The sequence below is a fragment of the Cervus canadensis genome, chromosome 2 (assembly GCF_019320065.1).
Source record: "Cervus canadensis isolate Bull #8, Minnesota chromosome 2, ASM1932006v1, whole genome shotgun sequence".
Classification (NCBI taxonomy): domain Eukaryota; kingdom Metazoa; phylum Chordata; class Mammalia; order Artiodactyla; family Cervidae; genus Cervus; species Cervus canadensis.
Window position 1 is genome coordinate 95,456,941 of NC_057387.1, and position 16,427 is coordinate 95,473,367.

Sequence of the window (16,427 nt, forward strand, 5' to 3'; positions counted from 1 at the left end):
GCAGACTGACCTTTTCCAGTCCTGTGGCCAGTGCTGAGTTTTCCAATTTGCTGGCATATTGAGTGTAGCACTTTCACAGCATCATCTTTTAGGATTTGAAATAGCTCAACTGGAATTCCATTACCTCCACCAGCTTTGTTTGTAGTGATGCTTCCTAAGGCCCACTTGACTTCACATTCTAGGATGCCTGGCTCTAGGTGAGTGATCACACCATGGTGATTATCTGGGTTGTGAAGATCTTTTTTGTATAGTTCTTCTGTGTATTCTTGCCATCTCGTCTTAATATCTTCTGCTTCTGTTAGGTCCCTACCATTTCTGTCCTTTATTGAGCCCATCTTTGCATAAAATGTTCCCTTGGTGTCTCTAATTTTCTTGAAGAGATCTCTAGTCTTTCCCATTCTATTGTTTTCCTCTATTTCTTTGCATTGATCACTGAGGAAGGCTTTCTTATCTCTCCTTGCTGTTCTTTGGAACTCTTCATTCAAATGGGTATATTTTTCCTTTTCTCCTTTGCTTTTGGCTTCTCTTCTTTTCACAGCTATTTGTAAGGCCTCCTCAGACAGCCATTTTGCTTTTTTGCATTTCTTTTTCTTGGGGATGGTCTTGATCCCTGTCTCCTGTACAGTGTCACAAACCTCTGTCCATAGTTCATCAGGCACTCTGTCTATCAGATCTAATCCCTTAAGTCTATTTGTCACTGCCACTGTATAATCATAAGGGATTTGATTTTGGTCATACCTGAATGGTCTAGTGGTTTTCCCCACTTTCTTCAATGCTTCCTTCTTGCTAGTCTGAAATGATGTTGAAATCTTTTATGCCTGTGAAATCATAGAAATGTTATCAAAATTGTATCTAAACAAATGAAATTTCAGATTGGATTATGACCCTTTATTTGGAAAGTGTACACACACACACCCAGAATGAAGACCCATGAAAATAGGCATTGTTTGCAAAAATTGGAACGATACAGAGAAGATTAGCATGGCCCCTGCAGCAAGGATGACACGCAAATTCGTGAAGCATTGGGCTTCCCTGGCGGCTCAGATGGTAAAGCGTCTGTCTGCAGTGCGGGAGACCTAGGTTTTATCCCTCGGTTGGGAAGATTCCCTCGAGAAGGAAATGACAGCCCACTCCAGTACTCTTGCCTGGAAAATCCCATGGACTGAGGAGCCTGGTAGGCTACAGTCCATGGGGTCGCAAAGAGTTGGAAACGACTGAGTGACTTCACAATAGTTACCCAGTGGTTAGGACTGCTCTTTCACTGCAGGGCACTCTGTTTGATCTTTGGTGGGGGAAGCTGCATGGCTTGGTCAAAAAAACCCTCCCCAAACAAACCATAAAAACCCTGCAAAAGTCCTCTTAAAGCTCCATAATTACATTAAAGAATACATTTTTATTTTTGAACTGGAATTTTTTTCCTGCATTTAAATCAGAAAGAAAATATTTTAAGGAAGCAAATCCCTATCAGAAAGTAGAAGAAATGCCAGGTAGTGTGCTGTAGTTGGGCTTCCCAGGTGGCTCAGTGGGTGAAGAATCTGCCTGAAATGCAGGAGATGCAGGTTGATCCCTGGATTGGGAAGAGCCCCTGGAGGAGGGCATGGCAATCCACTCCAGTATTCTTGCCTGCATAATCTCATGGACAGAGAAACCTGGTGGGCCGCAGAGTCGAACATGACTGAAACAACTGAGCATGCATACATGCATGCTGTCGTTAATATGAACTTAACTGAATTACTACATCTTTTATATTTGTATTTCTGTACGCTCATAATTGAGTGTTTTCAGAGACTCAGGTTCATTATACATTGATTGTGAAATTATTTGAATTTTGCTATATTTATTATCAATATAGCATTATAGATAGTTTAGAGTAAGAGTAAAGAATAAGTCATACATTTCCACCCAAAACAACGCTATCACTTTGGTATAATTCCTTTTTTTCCAGTGCATAATTTTATATAATTACCGATTATTCCGTTTTTGTATTTTTGCCTTTCCCTCTTCCCATTTAACATATGTTGTAAATTTCATCTCATGTCATTTAAGCTCCGGATGAAAGGATGATTTTTAGTTCTAACGTTTTAATCTAAATTTTTAAAAGCAAAATTAATGCAAGATAATTGTGAAAAAAAAAAAACAAAAACTGAACAGAAATGATTCTTGCATAATCATCTCCTCCAGCAATATGACAGTTTAATATATGAATGCCTCTAAATTGTTTTCTGGATATAAATTAATGTTTACTATTATATTAAAAAAATAAAAATAAAATTGCACTATACATTTTGTTTTACTTCCCTAGTGGCTCAGACGGTAAAGCGTCTGCCTACAATGTGGGAGACCTGGGTTCAATCCCTGGGTCGGGAAGAACTCTGGAGAAGGTAATGACAACCCACTCCAGTATTCTTGCCTGGAAAATCCCATGGATGGAGGAACCTGGTAGGCTACAGTCCATGGGGTCACAAACAGTTGGACATGACTGAGTGACTTCACTTCACTTCACTTCATGGTCACTGGACAGTGAAACTTGAACATCTCCCCATGTTAGTATATATAGAACTTATCTCATTCTTTGAATGACTATATAATACATTATTTGGATATACTACAGTTTATTTAGCCTACCCTATTGATGGATATTTGGATTGGCTCCAGTTTTTTTTTTGTTTGTTTGTTACTGACAGCATGTAAGTTAATACATTCTTGTATATATATATTTTATGTGCTTATAGTTAAGTGTCACTTTTAATGGCTGTAAAGTATTCCCTTTAGTAGAAATGATACATTTGAGAGAGAAATAAGATTGAATAAAAAATATTTTTGGTGAATATTTTTTGACAGTACTTCATATTACTAATTTTGTTTTGCCTTTGACGTCAAAAAAACAAAAAAAATTTGATTTTTCCTTTGACGTCAACTTTGTGATGTAAACTGTAGAAGAGCTTGCCCTAACCCAGGAGCCTAACTTCCTCTTTTCTCTTGATTGCTTTTTTCCTCAGTCTCTTTTTTTTTTTTTTTAATTTTTTTTTCCCCCAGTCTCTTAAATAGCCTTCTAACTCAAAAGAAGAGGTGAGTTGTCTAACTGACCTAAGTGGTCTTCTTAAATTCAAATAGGAAAGTTTATCAGGAAATTCCCTGGCAGTTCAGTGGTTAGGACTCTGTGCTCTCACTGCCAAGGGCCCCACTTCAGTTCCTGGTGGAACGAAGATCCCACAAGCTGAGTGGCCAAAAAAAAAAAGAGAAATAAAGTTTATCAAACTAGAGATTATTCTGGAAATTCATACATCCTCTTAGTACTTCAGCATGTCAGCTTATTTGAATAGGATCCAATATGAGTTTATCCTGTGTCAAACTTCATGTTCCAGCATACAAAATTTTAGATATGTTTGGGGTACTTAGAAGATGAGCCTCTTGCCTGTCATGCACTGCATGTTTGTGGGGAACCTGGTGCTAAACCATTCGTAGACGACTTGCTTCTGGGTTGGGATTTTGTGGGTAGCAGAGCAGCTCTCTCACTGCCATCTATTGAAAGTCAGTCCACGACACAAGAGTTTGAAAAAAATAAAAGAAATAAAAAAAGAGAGAAAATCAGAAGGAATTTCCTGGCAGTCCAGGGGTTAGAACTCCACACTCTTATTGCTGAGGGCCCAGGTTCAGTCCCTGGTCAGGGAACTAAAATACCACAAGCCATGTGGTGCGGCCAAAAAAAAAAAAAGATTTGGAAACAAAGCTTTTTTATATCCAAATTACAGGTTATGGGAAATAATAGTCCTCAATTCTCTCCTAGTTAGATCATATATGTAATATCATGTACATTTTTTGCTATTGTGTTTTAGAGGGGCTTTGTTGGTTTGGAGGGTAATTAAGGCTAAACTTAAAAGAAGGTAACCAAGAAGCTCTTGTTGCCTTGTTCCATAGGAGACCTGAAAGGCTTGTGTGTATCTGCCCTGGAGAAAACTTGGTAACTGAAAAGGTATCATAAAGAAGAAAACCAGACTTAATTTGTTATATACTTGAAGTATCCAGAACTAGGATTAAGGTTGGGGTTGGAGAGAGAGAGGAAAGGGAACTAATTTTTGTTGAATGCTTACTATGTGTTAGGACCTTGCCTTGTGCTTCATATATGCATTTAAAAAATTTTAATATTTATTTAGTGGTGCTGGGTCTTAGCTGCGGTATGCAGGATCTTTAGTTGCAGCATGCAAATTCTTAGTTATGGCATGTGGGAACTAGTTCCCTATCCAGGGATTGAACATATGTCCCCTGCATCAGGAGCTCGAAGTCTTAGCCACTGGACCACCAGGGAAGTCCCTTCATATATGCATTTTTAGAATTCCTTAGTATGTTCTAATTTAATTTGCATAACAACTCAGTGAAATATAGTTAATATTTATCTTTAATTTATAAATTAGAGGAGAAGTTAATATACCTAAGATCATTCACCTGCTAAGTTAGAGTCAGAATTTTTTAAACTTGTTTTGGTTTGGTCACATACATATGTTTTAAATAATGTGTAACAATAAGAGAAATGTCAATAACCTCAGATATGCAGATGACACCACCCTTATGGCAGAAAGTGAAGAGGAGCTAAAAAGCCTCTTGATGAAAGTGAAAGAGGAGAGTGAAAATGTTGGCTTAAAGCTCAATATTCAGAAAACTAAGATCATGGCATCTGGTCCCATCACCTCATGGGAAATAGATGGGGAAACCGTGGAAACAGTGTCAGACTTTATTTTATTGGGCTCCAAAATCACTGTAGATGATGATTGCAGCCATGAAATTAAAAGACACTCCTTAGAAGGAAAGTTATGACCAACCTAGACGGCATATTAAAAAGCAGAGACATTACTTTGTCAACAAAGGTCTGTCTAGTCAAGGCTATGGCTTTTCCAGTGGTCATGTATGGGTGTGAGAGTTGGACTGGGAAGAAAGCTGAGCGCCGAAGAATTGATGCTTTTGAATTGAATTGTGGTGTTGGAGAAGACTCTTGAGAGTCCCTTGGACTGCAAGGAGATCCAACCAGTCCATCCTAAAGGAGATCAGTCCTGGGTATTCATTGGAAGGACTGATACTGAAGCTGAAACTCCAATACTTTGGCCACCTTGTGGGAAGAGTTGACTCATTGGAAAAGACCCTGATGCTGGGAGGGATTGGGGGCAGGAGGAGAAGGGAATGACAGAGGATGAGATGGTTGGATGACATCACTGGCTCGATGGACATGAGTTTGAGTAAACTCTGGGAGTCGGTGATGGACAGGGAGGCCTGGCTAGCTGCGATTCATGGGGTCTCAAAGAGTCAGAGACGACTGAGCAACTGAACTGAACAATATGTTATTTTAGAAAAATTGTCCCCCCCGATCCCCGCTCTCATTTCATGAGATTTTATCTATCTTTACATGCTTTTTCAATCTCAGTATCTTTACTATCACTGGGTCTTTTTTGAATTATCTAGCACAGTTTTTTCTCTTTCCTCTTAGCTGTTTTATTTTATTTTTTAAGTTAATTTTTATTAGATTATAGTGGATTTACAATATTATGTTAGTTGTTACAGTGTGGTGTTAGTTTCTGCTGTACATGAAAGTGAATCAGTAATACACATGCATATAATCACTCTTTTTTAGAGTCTTTTCCCATTTAGGCCATTATAGAATTTTGAGTAGAGGTCCCTGTGCTGTACATTAGGTTCTTTATTAGTTTCTAAGGTGTTTTAGAAAGCACATTTTTTGAATATGTATATGGTACTTTATTATAAGTTTTATTCTAAGCAATAAGAAGTCATTCACACAACATAAGACCATTTGGTTTTTCCATTTCTGTTGTTTGTGAGCTCTGTGCTTCATTCATTTGCTTGATTTTCTTTTAATAATCAACAAAAAAGTTTATCATTGTATGTTTCTGAAGCCTTTTTTGTTTTTGTTATTATCATGATAAAAATATAACAAACACCCATTTACCTATCACCACTATCTTAACAATTATTAACATTTTGTAAAATTTGCTACGTCTTTTTTTTTCTGATGTATTTTAGCACAAATATAGACATGATATTTCACTTCTATTTCTGTGTGTATCTCCAAAAATAGGTCTTATATAATCTTAATATCATTATCACAGTTAACAAGTTAATAATAACTTTCTGTTAACAGCTAATAGTAGTCCTTATTAAAAATTCCCCAGTTGTCTTTTATACCTAGTTTAATTCTCCTTCAGAGTTAGAATTTGAATATCGTGGTGTGCTTTTTCTTTCTTTCTTTCCTTTTTAAAAAATATCTATTTAACTGTGCCAGGCCTTGGTTGTGGCATGTGGGCTCTAGTTTCCTGACCAGGGATCGAACCTGTGCGCCCTGCATTGGGAGCTCAGAGTCTTAACCATTAGATCCCCAGGGAAGTCTCCACACCATGCTTTTTCTCTGCTTTTCTTTCCTTGGGGGGGAAAAACTTTGTAACAATCAAAACTTTCCGATAGTAGAACAGGCTGATGAAGGAATTAGTGAGATCAAAGAGAGCTCACTAGTGGTAGTGTTTCAGTAGGCTGAGCTAACTCTGGCCTCTGTAGTGTCCAATCCAGTGAACACTTTTCTTCATTTTGTTTGACTGGTTTGTGACTTTTGATATGTTTGTCATTCCCATCTTTGGCCTGTGTGACATGCTTCCTTTTGGTTTTATTCTTACCTGTTGTTTCTTTTCATCCTGTATGTGTTGATGGTCCCTTGACCTCTTATCTAATCTCAGCTAAGGAGGCAGGAATGAGACTGGGCTTTGGAACATAGTAGCAACTCAGTAAATGGTTACCTCTGACTCATTTTTCTACTTTGGGAAACTTTGGTAATATTGGTAGGTGCTAAGTCAATGAACATTTTGAAGTTGTTTCCATTGTCCTGGTTATTGTAAATAGTGCTGCTGTGAACATTGAGGTGCATGTATCTTTTTGAATTATAGTTTTCTCTGGATATATGCCCAGGAGTGAGATGGCAGGATCACTGGGTAGTTCTATTTTTAATCTTTTAAGGAACCTCCATACTGTTCTCCGTAGTGGTTGTATCAGTTTGTATGCCCACAAACAGCGTGGGAGGGTTCCCTGTCTCCACAACAGCTATAGCGTTTGTTGTTTGCAGACTGTTTTTTGACTATGCTGCATGGTATGCCAGATCTTAGTGACCCTGACAGGGATTGAATCAGTGCCCCCTGCATTGGAAGCTCAGGGTCTTAATCATCGGACTACCAGGGAAGTCCCTATTTATAGACTTTTTGTTGATGACCATTTTGACCTGCGTGAAGTGATACCTCATTGTAGTTTTGATTTGCATTTCTCTGATCATGAGTGATGCTGAGCATCTTTTCATATGCTTGTTGGCCATCTATATGTCTTCTTCGGAGAAATGTCTGTTTAGATATTCTGCCCATTTTCTTTTTTTTGGCGAGGTGGGGTTGGTGGTGTGGGACATGTGTGATCCTCCCTGATCAGCTGAACCCATGCCCCTGAAAAGGAAGCATGGAGTCTTAACCACTGGACCACCAGGGAAGTTTCCTGCCCATTTTCTGGTTGAGTTGTTTGTTTTTCTGTTATTGAATTATATGGGATGTTTGTATATTTTGGAAATTAAGCCCTTGTTGGTTGCATTGTTTGCAAATATTTTATCTCGGTTCATAGGTTGTGTTTCTGTTTTGTTTATGGTTTCCTTTTGCTGTGCAAAAGCTTATAAGTTTGATTAGGTCCCATTTGTTTACTTTGCTTTTATTTCTATTAGCTTGGGAGACTGATCTAAGAACATTGGTATGATTTATTTTATGTCAGAGAATGTTTTGCCCATGTTCTCATCTAGGAATTTAATTGTGTCATGTCTTATATTTAAGTGTTTATACCATTTTGAGTTTATTTTTGTGCATGGTGTGATAGAGTGTCCTAACTTCACTGATTTTTATGTGGATGACCAACTTTCTTAACATCAGTTGCTGAAGAGACTATCTTTTCTCCGTTGTATATTCTTGCCTTCTTTGTTGGTTAATTAACTGAAAGTGTGTGGGTTTATTTCTGGGCTGTCTATTCTGTTCCACTAATCATAGGTCTGATTTTGTGCCAGTACCTTACTGTTTTGATTACTGTAGCTTTGCAGCATTGTCTGACGTCTGGGAGGGTTATGCCTCCTCCTTTATTCTTTTTCCTCAGGATTGCTTTGACTATTCTGGCTCTTTTGAGGATCCATTAACTTTTAGGATTATTCTAGGTCTGTGAAAAATGTCATGGGTAATTTGATAGGAGTTGCATTAAATCTATAGATTGCTATGGGTTTTTCGTTTATCTTTTTTTTTTTTCTTTTTTTTTTTCGTTTATCTTTTAATTTCATTTTATTAAAAAAATTTTTTGACTGTACCATATGGCTTGAGGGATTTTAGTTCCCCAACCAGGGATTGAACCTGGGCTATAGCAGTGAAAGCATCAAGTCATAACCAGTGGAACCCAGGGAATTCCTATTCTGTTCATCTTTTAAAAAAAAAAAAAATTGTTTTTTTTATGGCTTCACTGGGACTTTGTTGCTGTGCATGAGCTTTCCCTAGTTGCAGTAAGTTGGGGCTACTCTTTAGTTGCAGTGCATGGGCTTACCATTGCAGTGGCTTCTCCTATTGCAGAGCATGAGCTACGACACAGGCTTCAGTAGTTGCAGCATATGGGCTCTAGAGCACAGGCTCAGTAGTTGTGGCACACAGGCTTAGTTGCCCCGTGGCATGTAGAATCTTCTTGGATCAGGGATGAACATGTGTCTCCTGCATTGGCAGGCAGATTTTTAACCAATGGACCACCAGGAAAGTCCTTGTTCCCCTTTTTAAAATCATATATTTCCTTTCCTACTTCTTCACCCTCAAGTAAGAACAATAAGTATTAAGCCCTCCTTACTTTTAGCCTGTCACTAACAATTATTACGCTATATTGTGCTTACTGATTTACACGTGTTTTCCTGGGAGACTAAGCTCCTGGAGGGGTGGGGTCATGCTTTATTCAGTTTTCTGTGTCCTTGCAGAGATGTAATAGTATAGTATTAATGACATAGGCTCTGGATTTGAATTTCTGGCTCTACCACATCTTGGCTCTAAGAACTTGGGCAAGTTAAGTAATTCATGTCATGTCTTTGTTTCCACATTTGTAGAACAGGGATAATAATACAGTTGACCCTTGAACAATATGAGTTTGAGCTGCGTGGGTCCACTTATATGCATTTTTTTTTCAATAGTAAATACGATGGTACTACATGATCTGAGACTGGTTGGATGTGGAGGAACTTGAGGACCATGTATATATATGTTTAACTGCATCGAGGGTCAGAGTTCCTAACCCTCACCACTGTTCAAGGATCAACTGTAGTATTTGTTTTATAGGACTGATATGGATATTAAATATAAAGCACTTGGAAGAATATCTGGATTATAGTAAATGCTCTTGTAAATATTATAGCACATACTACCATAATGCCCTGTACCTAGTGGGGACCCAACATTTGATTTTTTTAATAGAGGGGATTGTTGAATTGGCTGAAAGATTGGACTCCATTCAGTTCAGTCGCTCAGTTGTGTCCGACTCTTTGCGACCCCATGGACTGCAGCATGCCAGGCTTCCCTGTCCTTCAACTCGCGGAGCTTGCTCAAACTCGTGTCCGTCAAGTCGGTGATGCCATGCGACCATCTCATTCTCTGTCGACCCTTCTCCTCCTGCCTGTTTCATGTCATGACCTAGGGCCTGGTGGATTGTAGTTACAACAGCATATAATATGCTTATCCAAAAGAGACAATACAGTTTTAAGAACTGGCTTTTTGATCTGTCTGGCAGTAATATATGCCATTGTGTATACTCATGACTAATTAAATAGGGGATGCCAGTTTTTATGTTAGATTGCTTTTGGTTTGAATGGAAACTGCAACTCATTATTTCACAGCAGGATGGCAAGTTCAGCAGTATTGCTTTTATTTTTAATTAGGCAGTCATCCTGAAATGTGTCTGTATTTGCTATGTTGGTCCATAGAAAGGATAGCAACTGAGTAGACTTGTGATATAGATTTGCCATGTGGTTGGTCTTGATATACAGCTAATGTACTTATCAGTTTTCCAACTGGAAAATGGCCAGTTTTCTGGGCTCCATCTTACTCATGATGACTCCTTCATTTATTTTGAATTAGTTAGGGAATTTTTATGATGATAGAAAGAAAAGAAAGTATAATTAGGATAGCAGGACATTATGTTTGCATTCTTTTTCTGCTTTTTATACCCAGGGTATAAAAGTTTCAGAAATCTTTTTTTACTCACTTTGTGGAACTTCATTACCAACTGTGTGCACACAATTCCATTTTTGGATGGATGTTGAAGATTATGGTTGCTGGCTGACACTTGGCCTTATCCAGTTACCTGATGGTTGATGGTTCAGTGTGTTACAGGATTTTATTTGCATCTGCGTTGTTGTGAAGTTTCATCTGCTTCATTTCTGTGGAATGAAAGGGTAAGAAACAACTAATACTGTACTTTAGAATAGAAACAAAGGACTGATTGGGAGTTTGCATATCTTTCCTGTCAGCTTGGCCTCTGTTCTTTAAATAGTCTGCTTAAGCCAATGCTAATTTTTATGCCTGTGGAATGCGGTTAAATGACTGAAGGCTTTTGCTCCAGAGGCTAGTGGAGCTCTTGTCTGTATATTCTTTAGTCTCTGTTAAATTAGGGTGGGGAACAGTAGTATCTTTGTACCTAGCTAATAAACAGTTTTTTACAGAAATTTAGCTATTTTTCTGGAGGAGACATGTCGTAGTGGAAGTATTTGGTTTTAGAACTCTGAATTTGAATACAGTCTGTCACTGATGGTGGTGGTGTAGTCCCCAAGTTGTGCCTGACTCTTGTGACCCCATGGACGATAGCCAACCAGGTTCTTCTGTCCATGGGATTTCCCAGGCAAGAATACTGGAGTGGGTTGCCATTTTCTTCTGCAGGGGATATTGCTGACTCAGGGATGGAACCCGGGTCTCCTGCATTGCAGGCCATCTCTTGCATTGCAGGCAGTCTCTTGCATTGCAGGCAGATTCTTTTACCAGCTGAGCCACATTTATTTGAATTTAATTTCTCAGTGTTGTAATTTCTTTCTTTTTAAAATGGAGATGATAATACCTATCTTGCAGAGTTGTCATAAAGCTTCAGTTCAGTTCAGTCGCTCAGTCGTGTCCGACTCTTTGTGACGCCATGGACTGCAGCACGCCAGGCTTCCCTGTCCATCACCAACTCCCGGAGCTTACTCAGACTCATGTCCATTGAGCCGGTGATGCCATCCAATCATCTCATCCTCTGTCATCCCCTTCTCCTGTTGCCCTCCATCTTTCCCAGCATCAGGGTCTTTTCAAATGAGTCAGTTCTTTGCATCAGGTGGCCCAAGTATTGGAGTTTCAGCTTGAGCATCAGTCCTTCCAATGAATATTCAGGACTGATTTCCTTTAGGATGGACTGGTTGAATCTCCTTGCTGTCCAGGAGACTCTCAAGAGTCATAAAGCTTAGAGATAGCAAATGCAAAAACGCTTGGTAGAATCCATGACCTATGGTAAATGGTGGTTGTGGTTATTATTTCCAGAAGCATTGTGGATGAGTGTATGGTCTACTTGGGAGTCCTAAGAAAGTTTCTTAATTCTCTGGAAAATGATTTGTGGAATTCCTACTTTGGAAAGATGAAATATATCTTACAGTATTTAGTTCACTGACTTTTTTATTTTTTTATTTTATTTATTTATTTTTTACTGACTTTTTTATTGACAGCTTTTTCAATTAGTTTCTTCAATAAAAGCTTTTAATTGTACTTTCTTTGTGAAAAAGAAATCAATCCCAAGATAAGTGAAAATTAGCCTTTGAAAAGACAAACCTGCTTATGGGAAAGGGGAAAAGTTCTGAACTTCCCAGTTTATAAATATTGAAGTTGAGAACACACTACAAAATTCTTTGTGTGCTTGTAAGCACATGATTTTGGCATTTTTGAAAGAGTGCTGAAGGCTGTTTCCTAGTTTAAGAACAAAACTGATTAAGCTTTTCTCACACAGTGCTTCTTAACGGGGGCACTGTTGGCATTTAGGGCAAGACAGTTCTTTGTTGTGCAGGACTGCTGTGTGCATTGTAGGACATTTAGCTTCCCTGGCCCTGCCCACTAAAATGCCAAAAGTGCCCACCCCACACCCCCGACACTGTGACAATAGCTCCTCCCTGAGAAGAGCCTCCTTCCCCCAGAATTTTCACATGCCCTTATTGGAGAACCACTGGGACTCACGCTCGGATATATTTAGTGAAACAGCTCACAGTATCATCAGCTTCCATTTAGGAATTGCAAGTTTTTACAAGCTAAAAATTAATTATTCTTGATCATCAGTGTGTCGTCTCCTGAATCACATAGCCTCGATAGCAAGAGTAACTGTAGTTGTTTTTTCTCTTCTACCCAAAATGTGTACTTTAAAGGGCACCATTAACATCAAAAGGTAATATTCCATAAATGACACCGAGAGATAATCCGGAGTCTGAAAATAGCATAGAATCTCACACATTTCAAAGAATGTATTGTCTCATTTTTAAATTAGTCATTTTCAGATTTTAAAAAACAGCATATGGTTTTAGAGTCTGTTCATACACACCTTTGCTGTCTTTTATGGCTGAATTAAAATTCATCAGATTACATTGAAAGCTATTTGTAACTTGGTTGGTTTCATTTAAAATGTGGTCATTCAGTATGTTGGCCAGGGGAGCAGAAGGCATGGTTTGGAGGTTTTTCCATGCTCAGCACTTCTCCAAAATGGATTAATAAAGTTCTTACTCCCATAAGCGGACTGTACTTTTTCCCACTTACTTCCCTCAACTGTCTAGTAGTTAGTATTGCTTTACCATATAATAAGGGCTCTACAACTAAATATCAGTGTTTTTCATGAGTGTTTTTATATTTTGAGTTTGTGGATTTGAATAAGGAAAGCTATCCAGAAATTCTCCCAGTGCTTTTGATTTTTTAGCTTAAAATATAAATGTTCCTTGAACCAAGAACTATAGTTGAACTGTTGCAGAATAAAAGTTTAAGAATCGTGAGACTTGGCTTGCACATTGGGATGCTATTTATTTGCCAAATTGTTGTCAGTTTTTTTGGCCTGAGCACACTGCATAGCTGTTGTATTGGCAAAACAAAACAAAACAAAACCAAAACAACTTAAAAAATTTTTTTATTAGAAAAGTTAAATGTAGAAAAAAGTACAATATACAATCACCCAGTATTAACAAATATTAGTTAGTGAAAACTGTGGAAAATTCTTAAAGAAATGGGAATATCAGATTACCTTACCTGTCTCCTGAGAAACATGTATGCAGGTCAGGAAGCAACAGTTAGAACTAGACATGGGACAATGGACTGGCTGAAAATCGGGAAAGGTGTCACCCTGCTCATTTAACTTATATGTAGAGCACATCATGTGAAATGCCAGGCTGGATGAGTCATAAGCTGGAATCAAGACTGCTGGGAGAAATAGCAACAACCTCAGATATGCAGGTTATAACCACTCTAATGGCAGAAAATGAAAGGAAACTAAAGAGCCTCTTGATGAAGGTGAAAGAGGAGAGTGAAAAAGCTGGCTTAAAACTCAACATTAAAAAAACTAACATCATAGCAGCCAATCCATCAGATCATGGCAAATAGAAGAGGGAAAAGTGGGAAGCAGTGACTTGGACTTAGACTCTAAAATCACTGAGGACAGTGATGGTAGCCATGAAATTAAAAGACACTTGCTCTTTGAAAGGAAAGCTATGACAAACTTAGTGTATTAAAAAGCAGAGACATCACTGTGCCAACAAAGGTGCATATAGTCAAAGCTATGTTTTTTTCCCCATGTATGAATGTTAGAGATGGGCCATAAAGAAGGCTGAGCACCAGAGAATTGATGCTTTTGAATTGTGCTGGTGAAGACTTTTGAGAGTCCTTTGGACAGCAAAGAGATCAAACCAGTCAATCCTTAAGGAAATGAGCCCTTAATATTCATTGCAAGGGCTGATGCTGAAGTTGAAAGTTCCAATACTTTGGCTACCTGATGTGAAGAACTGACTCAGTAGAAAAGACTCTGATGCTGGGAAAGATTGAAGGCAGGAGGAGAAGGGGACGGCAGAGGATGAGATAGGTGGATGCTATCACTGACTCCATGGACATGATGGAACAAGCTGCCGGAGTTGGTGATGGACAGGGGAGCCTGGCATGCTGCAGTCCTTGGGGTCCCAAAGAGTCCGACACGACTGAGCAACTGGACTGAACTGACTCAATGAATATGAATTTAAGCAAACTCTGGGAGATAGTGAGTGCTGCAATCTATAGGGGGGTGCAAAGAGTCAGACACGACTTAGCAACTGAACAACAATAGCAGCAAGTTAGTGAAAAAAATAATAAAATCAGCAAACATATAATTTTATATTTGTTTTGATATTTTAATAAAAGTGAACAATACATTATTGCTATAATACAAGTCTCCTTTTTTCCCTTCCGTATTTCATTTTTCTTCTTTGCCACCAAGGCAACTACTACGATGAATTTAGTGACTGGCTTTCTACTTCTTACTTTTAGACATTTACTATAAATATGTATCTTTAAATAATAATGTAAAGAAGAACTATACAAAAAAAGATCTTAATGACCCGGATAACTATGATGGTGTAGTCACTTACCTAGAGCCAGGCATCCTGGAATGTGAAGTCAAAGGGACTTTAGGAAGCATCACTACAAACAAACCTAGTGAAGGTGATGGAATTCCAGTTGGCTATTTCAAATCCTAAAAGATGATGCTGTTAAAGTGCTGCACTCAATATGCCAGCAAATTTAGAAAACTCAGCAGTGGCCATAGGACTGGAAAAGGTCAGTTTTCATTCCAGTCCTAAAGAAGGGCACTGTCAAAGAATGTTCAAACTACTACACAACTGCACTCATTTTACATGCTAGCAAGGTCATGCTCAAAATCCTCCAAACTAGGCTTCAGCAGTCTGTGAACTGAGAACTTTTAGATATACAAGTTGGATTTAGAAAAGGTAGAGGAACCTGAGACCAAATTGCCAACATCTGTTGGATCATAGAGAAAGCAAGAGAATTCCAGAAAAACATCTACTTCTGCCTCATTGACTACGCCAAAGCCTTTGACTGTGTGGATCATAACAAAACTGGAAAATTATGAAAGAGATGGGAATACCAGACCACCTTACCTGCTTCCTGAGAAATCTGTATGCAGGTCAAGAAGCGACAGTTGGAACATAATATGAAACAACAGACTGGTTCAAAATTGGGAGAGGAGTGCTTCAAGGCTGTATATTATTACCCTGTTTATTTAACTTATATGCAGAGTACATCATGCAGAATGCTGGGCTGGGTGAAGCACAGCTGGAATCAAGATTGCTGGGAGAAATATCAATAACTTCAGAGATGCAGATGACACCACCCTTATGGCAGAAAGCAAAGAGGAACTAAAGAGCCTCTTGATGAAAGTGAAAGAGGAGAGTGAAAATGCTGGCTTAAAACTCAACTTTCAAAAAATGAAGATCATGGCATCCAGTCTCGTCACTTCATGGCATATAGATGGGGAAACAATGGAAACAATGAAAGACTTTATTTTCTTGGGCTCCAAAATCACTGCAGATGGTGACTGCAGCCATGAAATAAAAAGATGCTTGCTCCTTGGAAGAAAAGCTATGACTAACCTAGACAGCAGAGATGTTACTTTGCCGACAGTAGTCCGTCTAGTCAAAGCTATGGTTTTTCCAGTAGTCATATGTGGCTGTGAGAGTTGGACCATAAAGAAGGCTGAGCGCCGAAGAATTGTTTTTGAACTGTGGTGTTGGAGAAGGCTCTTGAGAGTCCCTTGGACTGCAAAGGGATCAAACCAGTCCATCCAAAAGAAAATCAGTCCTGAATATTCGCTGGAAGGATGGATGCTGAAGCTCCAATACTTGGGCCACCTGATTTGAAGAACTGACTTATTAGAAAAGACCCTGATGCTGGGAATGATTGAAGGCAGGAGGAGAAGGGGATGAAAGAGGACTAGATGGTTGGATGTCATCACCGACTCAATGGACATGAGTTTGAGCAAGCTGTAGGAGATGGTGAAGGACAGGGAAGCCTGGCATGCTGTAGTCCATAGGGTTACAAAAAGTCAGACTAGACTGAGGGGCTCAACAGCAACAAAATAATAATTATAGTAACAAATGGGCTTGAATGCTTACTACTTGCCAGACACTGTTCATTTAATCAATAACCTTATGGTGACTGTAACGAATTAATAAATAGAAAATTAATAGAAAGTATAAAGTGAAAGTGTTAGTTGCTCAGTCATGTTAGACTTTGCGACCCCATGGACTAGCCCACCAGGCTTCTCTGTCCATGGAATTCTCCAGGCGAGAATACTGGAGTAGGTAG

At 38.8% G+C, this 16,427-nt stretch overlaps 1 protein-coding gene and 1 non-coding gene across 3 annotated transcripts in view; both read left to right on the top strand.

Annotated features, from left to right (window-relative positions):
• TESK2 (testis associated actin remodelling kinase 2) overlaps positions 1-16,427 on the top strand; it is a 134,271-nt gene that overhangs the window by 8,933 nt on the left and 108,911 nt on the right. The window lies entirely within an intron of this gene.
• LOC122437469 lies at positions 930-1,034 on the top strand. The gene has a single exon (XR_006268293.1). It is a non-coding gene; the product is annotated as a U6 spliceosomal RNA (small nuclear RNA).